The sequence below is a fragment of the Erinaceus europaeus genome, chromosome 2 (genome assembly GCF_950295315.1).
Source record: "Erinaceus europaeus chromosome 2, mEriEur2.1, whole genome shotgun sequence".
In the NCBI taxonomy this organism is placed as follows: Eukaryota; Metazoa; Chordata; class Mammalia; order Eulipotyphla; family Erinaceidae; genus Erinaceus; species Erinaceus europaeus.
In genome coordinates this window covers 6,725,008-6,733,498 of record NC_080163.1, presented here as the reverse complement: position 1 = coordinate 6,733,498, position 8,491 = coordinate 6,725,008, and positions in this window count along the sequence as shown.

The window sequence follows — 8,491 nt, the reverse complement described above, 5'->3', positions numbered from 1 at the left end:
AGGACTGCTTTAGCTGTGTCCCAGATATTTTGATAGCTTGTGTCTTCATTTTCATTGAACTCTCGAAACATTTATTTCTTCCTTGATTTCCTCTTTGACCCAGAAGTTGTTAAGAAGTGTACTGTTGAGCTTCCACATTTTGGGACTGTTACTAATCTTTTGTTGATTGTTAAGTGTTAGTTTAATTCCACTGTGGTCTGAGAAGATGCTTGGGATGATTTCAGTGCTCTTGAATAGGCTGATGCTGTCTTTGTGGCCTAACATATGGTCTATCCTTGAGAATGATCCATGTGGATTTGAGTAAAATGTGTATTCCAGTTTCTTGGGATGAATGACTCTGAAAATGTCCAATAGTTCTAGTTTATCTATCTCTTCATTTAGCTCCCTTATGTCTTTACTGATTTTCTGCCTGGATGATCTGTCAAGTTGAGATAGTGGGGGGTTGAAGTCCCCTACTATGATTGTGTTACTGTCAATATATTGCTGTGGCTCTTTCAGTAGAAGTTTGATGTATTTAGATGGCTTCTCATTGGGTGCATAGATATTAATAATTGTTAAGTCTTCTTGATTGACTGATCCTCTGAGCATTAAGTAGTGTCCATTCCTATCTTTTTTAATCTTATCTATTTTAAAGTCTATCATGTCAGATATGAGAATAGCTGTTCCTGCCCTTTTTTGTGGGCCATTGGCTTGAATGATAGTTTTCCATCCTTTCACTTTAAGTCTGTGTTTGTCTTGTTGGGTTAGGTGAGTTTCCTGTAGACAACATATTGTTGGGTTGTGTTTTCTGATCCATCTTCCTACTCTGTGTCTTTTAATAGGTGAATTCAGGCCATTGACATTTATTGATATCAAAGATTGAAGATATTTTAACGCCATTCTTGTAGAGTTTTAGAGTGTTTTGATATATGTCCTATTTGTGGTGGTCTGGTTGTTTATAGGAGACCTTTCAGAACTTCTTTCAGGGCAGGCTTGGTGATGGTTGCTTCCTTCAACTGTTGCTTGTCTGAGAAGGTTTTGATGCTTCCATCTAGTCTGAATGACAGTCTAGCAGGATATAGTATTCTTGGCTGAAAGCCTTTCTCATTGAGCACTCGATAGATATCTTGCCATTCTCTTCTGGCCTGTAGTGTTTGTATGGAGAAGTCTGCTGCTAATCTTATGGGTTTTCCTTTGTAGGTGACTCTTTGTTTTTCTCTTGCAACCTTGAGTATCCTTTCTTTATCCTTATTTCTTTCCAATCTAAGTATGACATGTCTTGGTGTCTTTAGGTCTGGGTTAATTCTGTTTGGGACCCTCTGGGCTTCTTGAATCTTTATGTCTTTGGTGTTGCCTAGACTAGAGAAATTTTCAGCTATTATGGCCTGGAGAACCCTTTCTTCCTCCCCTTCTCTTTCTTCCTCTGGTAAGCCAATAATGCGTATATTGTTTCTTTTGAAGTCATCCCATAGGACTCTGTTGTTGTTTTCAGCATCTCTTAATCTCTTTTTGAGATCTCTTACTTCTTTTTTAGTTGTCTCTAATTCATCCTCAATCTTGCCAATTCTGTCTTCAGCCTCATTGATTCTATTCTCTCTGCCCTCTACTGCTTTCTGGAGTTCATCTATTTTGTTGCCCTGCTCTGATACTGTTTTAGCTTGTTCAGCTAGTTACCTTCTTAGCTCAGCGATTTCAGCTTTCAGCTCTCTAATAACCATGAGATAATTAGAATTTTCTTCCATATTCTCATTTGTTGTCCTGCATTTCTGATTACAATTTTTTCAAATTCTTTACTCACTCCTGTTATTATTTCCTTAGCTAATGTTTGGATGTTGAACTCGTTGTTTTGTGCTTCACCCTCTGGAGGACTTTTAGCTGGACTCTTGTCCTGGTTCGAGTCTCCAATATTTTTTCTTGTTGTTTTAACCATTTTATATAAGTTAACAGTTTTTTCAATCCCTGAGTTGGAGTTTAGTGGTGTAAAAGCCTTTTTTTTTTTCCCCTGTAGGCTATGGGAGCCTGAGGGCTTTTAAACTATCAATAGGCTTCTTGGCTTAATCACTGACTCCTGACCAAGAGATAAAGCAGGGTGTGGCTGAGATAATCCAGTGGTTATGCAAAGAGACTTTCACAGCCCCTCAGCTATGCCACCGAGGTATAGGTCTTCTCCTGAGTTTCCCGTTTAGATCTCTGTCTCCTGGTGTCCCTCCCTGTTGCTGCTCCAGATTCTGAGGGTAGTAGCAATGGAGACTCAGAGTTGCACTTGGTGAGTCTCTGGGGAGTCCTCTCCTCCCTTCAGCTGTCCCCTTGTTGGTGGAGCAGACTGGGGGTGGTGTCTCCATTAATAAACTGTTGAACTGTTAGCAATCACTTAATCTCTCCTTAGGCCCCTCTCTCCTCTCTGTCACCAGCCACGCGTGTTTGTACTCACGGGTGATTTACTGGGTTCCTGTGGTCATTCTAGTCCTGTCTTGTTTCGGTCCGGGTGGTTTCCTTTGGTATTCCTAGTTGATCCGGGAGAGGAGAGGAGAGAAAGCGATCTGCTGCTCGTAGCTCCGCCTCCGGAAGTCGAATCTGCCCTTGCAGTTTTTATTGTTGTTATAGCTGTTGTTGTTGGACAGGACAGAGAGAAATGGAGAGAGGAGGGGAAGACAGAGGGGGAGAGAAAGACAGACACCTGCAGACCTGCTTCACCGCCTGTGAAGTGACTCCCCTGCAGGTGGGGAGCTGGGGGCTGGAAGCCGGATCCTTCTGCCGGTCCTTGTGCTTTGCACCATGTGTGCTTGACCCACTGTGCTACCACCTAGGCCCCCCAGTTTCTCTCTCTTAAGTAAATATTTTTGTTTGGTAGGACAGAGAGAAATTGAGAGGGGAGGAGGAGATAGGGAGAGGGACAGACAGATGCCTGTGTAATAAAAGAAATTTCATAATATAGCTCAAAAGTAAGCAAAGAATGAGATCTGAGGCCGCATGGAGGGCAGGGAGTTATGTTTATCTTACATTAACTGGCCACAGGCGATTCCTACCAGACCTGCTTAACCTGCTGCACTGCTGCCCAACTCCCTATTTATTTTATTTTTGAGAGAGATACAGAGAGAGAAAGACATAGAAACACCAGAGCACTGCACAGCTCTGGCTTATTGTGGTGCAGGGGGATTGAACCTGGGACTATGGAGCCTCAGACATGATAGTCTCTTTTGCATAGCCATTATGCAACTTACCCCCACCCCCAGTAAATATTTAAAAAATTAAAATTAAAAAAGGATTAAAAAAATAGACCCGCTGCCTGGGAGGCAACACAGCTGAAAATCTAGGGGTAGGTGCTGGGCGGTAGCACAGTGGGTTAAGCGCACATGGCACAAAGTGCGAGGACTGGTGTAAGCCCCCGGCTCCCCACCTGCAGGGGAGTCGCTTCCCAGGCGGTGAAGCAGGTCTGCAGGTGTCTGTCTTTCTCTCCCCCTCTCTGTCTTCCCCTCCTCTCTCCATTTCCCTCTGTCCTACCCAACAACAATAACAACTACAACAAGGGCAACAAAATGGGGACAATAGCCTCCAGGAGCAGTGGATTCCCAGTGCTGGCACTGAGCTCCAGCAATAACCCTGGAGGCAAGCTCCAAATAAGCAAGCAAGCAAGAAAGAAAGAAGAAAGAGAGAAAGAAAGAAAGAAAGAAAGAAAGAAAGAGAAAGAAAGAAAGAGAAAAAAAGAAAAGCCTAGGGGCCAGGTGGTGATGCCCCTGGTTAAGCGCAAACGCTTACAATGCAGTGCACAAGGACCTGGGTTCAAACACCTGGTACCCACCTATAGGGGTGAAGCTTCCTTTTCTTCCTGTTTATCTCCCCCATACCCTCTCAATTTCTCTTTGTCTCTATCCAATAATAAAATTGAAAAAATAAATCGATATTAAAAAAAAAAAGACAGCAACCCACTGGAAACCTAAGAGACAGAGAATGGGAGAACAGAGGCCAATGTGTGGTCCCTGAAACAGGGCTGGAGGCGCCGGGGAGAGGCAGTGAAGCCAGGAGGGGAGGACTGAGGAGGGGACAGTGGCGACGATCACTCCCTGACACGCAGAGAAACCCTGCCCCCGCCCCATGAGTTACTCCTCTCCCCCAGGTGGGCTGGCACAAAACAGCCCCACGGTCCCCCCCAGCCCCCACCAGAATGTGGGGTGTCAGCGCCCAGAGCAAACTCCTCTCTTGACTTGACCTCAAACACGGAGACCCACACCCATGAGCCTCAGTTTCCCCCTGGACGCCAGGCCTGGGCAGCAGGAAGCCGGCAGGGCCCAGTGTGGCCCCACAGCCCACCAGCCTGTGCTCTAGCTCCAGGCCCCCCACACACAAACACACTCCACTTAGGGGTCCTCCAGCCCGCCAGCCTGTGCTCCAGCTCCAGGCCCCCCACACACAAACACACTCCACTTAGGGGTCCTCCAGCCCACCAGCCTGTGCTCCAGCTCCAGGCCCCACACACACACACACTCCACTTAGGGGTCCTCCAGCCCGCCAGCCTGTGCTCCAGCTGCAGCCCCCCCACACACACACACACTCCACTTAGGGGTCCTCCAGCCCGCCAGCCTGTGCTCCAGCTCCAGGCCCCACACACACACACACTCCACTTAGGGGTCCTCCAGCCCGCCAGCCTGTGCTCCAGCTCCAGGCCCCCCCCACACACACACTCCACTTAGGGGTCCTCCAGCCCACCAGCCTGTGCTCCAGCTCCAGGCCCCCCCCACACACACACTCCACTTAGGGGTCCTCCAGCCCGCCAGCCTGTGCTCCAGCTCCAGGCCCCCCACACACACACACTCCACTTAGGGGTCCTCCAGCCCGCCAGCCTGTGCTCCAGCTCCAGGCCCGCCACACACACACACTCCACTTAGGGGTCCTCCAGCTTAATCGCTGCGGTTGACTCTCTCCTCACAGGGCTCCCTAACGAGCCCTTTGTCCCCTTAATTGGCTACATCCTGTGCCTTTCTCTGCACCCCCAGCCACGCTCCCCTGCCCCCAGATCCCAGGTCCAACTATGCGCTAATTGGTGGTAGGAAGCAGTGCTCATGAAGCCCCCCTCCCCAAGCTCTGACCCTATCTTTCTACATCAGAGCCCACCAGGCTCCAGCTCTGGTAGGAGGAACAGGAACTCAGAAAGGTGCACCTGCCTGAATTTGCCCCTTCCCAGGCAGTGCCTCCCCTCTGGAGCTACCCACCAGGCCTCCCAGAGGCTCTCTCTCTAACCACCCACCTTCTCAGCGTTGAGCCCCTCTGGCTCACAGATTTAGGGGCCGTATCTCTAAGCAACAGGAATACCATGCACCCGGGGGTCCCCACAGCCCCCCAAGTCCCCGAGCCCGGCCCTAGGGAGCTGTGTGCCTTCGTGAGTGGTGCGGCCGCCCATGTGCTCCGAACCCTGCATCCCCGGAGGAGTCGGCCCCCCAAAAGGAGACCCAACCACAGAAGGTTTCTGCACAAGCAGATCTGCAGGTGAGTCCTGGGCATGGGGGGACCAGCCCAGCCAGAACCCCAGGCCCCAGGGAGCCTGGAGGGAGGGCAGGCGGGCGGCTTTTGCCATCCTCCTGGATTTCTGCATGAGATCAGGAGAGAGCTCACTGAGTCGATCACATGCCCTGGCCCCGCCTGGGAGGAGGATCGCACCAGCGAGAAGCTCTGTTTGCCATGGCCTCTGCCTCTGTCATTAAGGTAGAAAGGCTGCCCAGAAGTGAAATCACATGCAGGAGACCCTGGTTCTAAAATAGAATGGGGTGAGCATGTGGGAGTGCACCCGGCTGAGCACACATGTCACCATGCATAAAGACCTGGGTTTGAACCCGTTCTCAACCTGCAGGGGACCCTCCCTTCACCACTTCAGAGTGGTGAAGCAGGTCTGCAGGTGTCTCCCTGTTTCTCTGCCTCTCTATCACCCTCTCCCCTCTCAATTTCTCTCTGTCCTATCAAATAAAAATAGAAAGAAAAATAAAATAAAATGTTCTTTAAACGGGGGTGGTATGCACTGATACGAGAACCAGAGGGGCCAGTCAGCGGCACATCTGATTAAACGCACAGATCACAGTGCGCAAGGATGCAGGTTCAGGCCCTGGTCCCCACCTGCAGGGGGGAAGCTTCATGAGTGGTGAAGCAGGGCTACTGATGTCTCCCTCCCTCTCTCTCTCTCTCCCTATTTCCCCCTCCTCTCTCAGTTTCTCTCTGTCTCTATTAAATAAATAAAAACCAGAGCATCACTCTGCCCTATGTGGCATGGCGGTGAAACTCAATGCCCCATGTTTGCAAGTCCTTCACTCTACCTCTGAGGCAGCTGCCGATGTGCCTGATTATGGAAGGCCAGAGTGTCATCCTGCACAGGTTCTGGGCATCCAACTCAGGCTCTCAGGCTCACAAGTCCCGAGCCCCACGACAGGGCTACCTCTGATGGTGCTCATGCTGGTTATGCAGGTGGTGGTAGTGATGGTGTTAGTGGTGGTGACGGTGATGATGGTGGTGGTGGTGGTGACAGTAATGGTGGTGATAATGATGGTGATGATAGTTATGGTGATGGTGGTGGTGGTGATAGTGATGGTGATGATGGTAGTGATAGTGATGGTGATGGTGATGGTAGTGGTGATGGTGATATTGGTGGTGGGGATGGTTTTGGTGGTGATGGTGGTGGTGGTGGTGGTGGTGGTGATGGTGGTGACAGTGATGATGTTGATGTGGGTTATGATGGTGACAGTTATGATGGTGGTGATGGTGATGGTGGTAGCAGTGGTGATGTAGGTTATGGTGGAGGTGGTGGTCGTCGGGGTGATAGTGATGTAGGCTATGGTGGTGGTGCTTACTGTGATGTCTCCTACTTTTGTCCAGTTTCGGGGTCTCTCTATGGCGGGGTGGTCTCCAGGGGAAAGGCAACGGGCTGGTTCTTTCTCGCTCACGACAGGGGTGACACGAAGTAAAAGACACCAGGGGACTCTTAGCGTGTCTACAATCCTAGAATCCATTTATTAGCAAAGTGGACATGAGTTAAATAGAAAAGCAATGAAGGGAATTATTGTTGAAATATGTCAGAAATTACAGGTTTCTTAACAGTCAGCATGCCCCTAGGGTAGGGGGCTGGTATGACAGGAATTGATGAGATACAAACAGTTATTCTCCATGACACAAGCAACTTAATTATCCAAAGTTATTTGAGACAAGCATAGGGGTTAAACCCGTAGGGTGAGACAGAGAGAAGATGAATATCAAAAGGCCATATAGTTTGGAATTTCTCTTGTCTGGGGTCTGAGGTGTGTGATGGAGTGTGTGATAAGGTGTGTTCTTCTGTGATCAGAAGGTGACTTTGAATGAGTGAATCTGCGGCCATGTGGCCTGCAGCTAATGGAGGGAAGTACTGGGGTTTCTGTGGGCCTGAGAGTCAAGAAGGAAAGAACCAAGTCTGAGTTTCCCCCCTTATGCTCACCTCGGTTGAGAGAGACTCACCAAGAAGGGATCTTCTCAGACCTCCGTCCAGGGACGGGGGTGGTTCTCCCGGAGCTCTGTCAGGCTCACACACAGTCCCAACAGTCCAGTGCTTTCCAGTGTAGGCTCAGAAAACCAAGTATATTTACTTATTTATTATTGGATAGAGACAGAGAGAAATTGAGAGGGGAGAGGGAGATAGAAATGGAGAGAGAGGCAGAGAGACACCTAAAGCCCTGCTTCACCACTCACAAAGCTTCCCCCTGCAGGTGGGGTGTAGGGGCTTGAACCCAGGTCCTTGCACACTGTAATGTGTGCATCTAACCAAGGGTACCACCACATGGCCCCCAGAGAAAACCAAATCTTTAAACTCAAGAAAACCGACCAAGGGATTGGGGGGGGGGGCATTGCAAAGGGATGGAGAGCAGGGCAGGGGGTGGGCAGCCCTGCGGTGCTGGACAGGGTGGGGGTGGGAGTGCCCTGTGGTCACCCAGCCAATGCCCATCTCTCCACAGGCAGTTTGCCAGGATCGAGGCGGCCACCCAGAGCCTGGCCCTGTCCATCCTGTCCCAGGAGGCGCCTCCCCAAAGACGGCCATCCCCAAGACTGCCCCCGCCACCTCCATCCCCGTTCCTGGGGGTGGCCCGTGCCACGGCCCCCAGTGAAGGGGCCCCTGCCAGCCACAGCCTGCACCTGGACGCCCTAGATGCCTCCCCTCTTGACCTCTTCGACGACATCTCCCTCCCTCTAGAGCAGCTCCCTGTGCCCACTGAGTGCCCCCAGCACGAGCTGTGCCAGCCGTGCCCCGGGCAGGTGTCAAACTTCTCACCTCAGTCCCCTACCCCTTGGGCCCCGGGCGGAGAGGACACACCCCAGCTTCCCCACTGGGTGTAGGCTGGCAGGTGGGAGCAGTCCAGGGCCTGTGGTTCTGGCCCCTCTGACACCCTCTCCTAATGCCTCAGCTCCCCACAGCCCCCAACCCCCAGGTTACAGCTCTCCAGCCACCTCCCCGGGGGCAGCCAGTCCCCAAGGCCTTTCTGGAAAAGCTGTTAGTCCCACCTCAGAA